This window comes from Mercenaria mercenaria, chromosome 5 (assembly GCF_021730395.1).
Source record: "Mercenaria mercenaria strain notata chromosome 5, MADL_Memer_1, whole genome shotgun sequence".
Lineage (NCBI taxonomy): Eukaryota > Metazoa > Mollusca > Bivalvia > Venerida > Veneridae > Mercenaria > Mercenaria mercenaria.
In genome coordinates, this window is record NC_069365.1 from 77,024,477 (window position 1) to 77,025,581 (window position 1,105).

At 32.2% G+C, this 1,105-nt stretch overlaps 1 protein-coding gene across 1 annotated transcript in view; it reads right to left on the reverse strand.

Annotated features, from left to right (window-relative positions):
* The window catches only part of LOC128557158 (uncharacterized), a 252,569-nt gene that overhangs the window by 218,978 nt on the left and 32,486 nt on the right, over positions 1-1,105 (reverse strand). The gene's annotated exons all lie outside the window — the stretch shown is intronic.

The following is a 1,105-nucleotide window of genomic DNA, read 5'->3' on the forward strand; positions in this document are numbered from 1 at the left end:
GATTACTTGCAAACTTGAAAAAAAATGTTAAAACATCATAGCAACCTGCCGAATACGAAATCGGTTATCGAAAGTGCAAAGACTATGCCACAAACTGCAATGTACCACAATATATTCAATTTGTAAATTTCATCGTACATCAGTTCAGTCGACAAAGTTCCAGAGATACTCAGAATATTGCGTGAACAAACCTATCTCAGTATGTTTCTATATATTTATACAGGAATATTTTGAAAATATGGGATACCGTGTGTAAAACTTTTCAATATTCAACGCTGCATTCTTCGTGCGTAATCGGTATCCCGACCTATCCTAAATTTTTTACATGACCCCAGGAGGGTCTAATACGTATCAGTTGTTCCAGATGACCCTAAATGTTTTATGGTCTTTGAAATTTTTTAAAAACTTTTTAATAAAAAGTTTTAAAAAACTGCTCATTCTATTCTTTAAAAAAGTGTCAGTGATATTAGAAATTATTCGTATTCATTTTTTTTAACATAAAAATAATTTCCGTAAAGTCTCATTGAACAAAAAAGTATTAAAAAAATCTGCCTATTTACTACCAATTTTTAGGCATGTTACCGGACACAAAGAATTATTTAGGCTTTAGAAATGCACAGGTGAAACAAAAATTCTTTGAGGCCCGAGAGGAATTCCTTTCTTCGAAAGATAACAACTTTTTGGACATACGTGATTATAAAATAGTATATAATGATAACGATACAAAATTTCGGGAAATAATTAGAAGGCTCGTCAAAACAACGCTATATATATAATGTATAACGACTTCCTGTGCACAAGTTTACAAATTATATTAAGACGTTTTTACAACCAGAAAGAACACGCAGTCTTAACCCATTCATCAAAGAAGTTCCTCGCGGGCATGATAAAGTTCAGTGTTTTTTACTAAATTCTAAATATGTAAGTTGATATCGACACGATATCATTCGTAATTATATTAGCCTTCCGTCCGTAAGTTTCTGTAATAATGAAATAAAATACTCATAAATTTGCCTTGATTAAGATGACGGTATCACCATTCATTCGTAATTATATTAGCCTACCGTCCGTAAGTTTCCGGTGGTTTCCGTACAATCGGAATCGG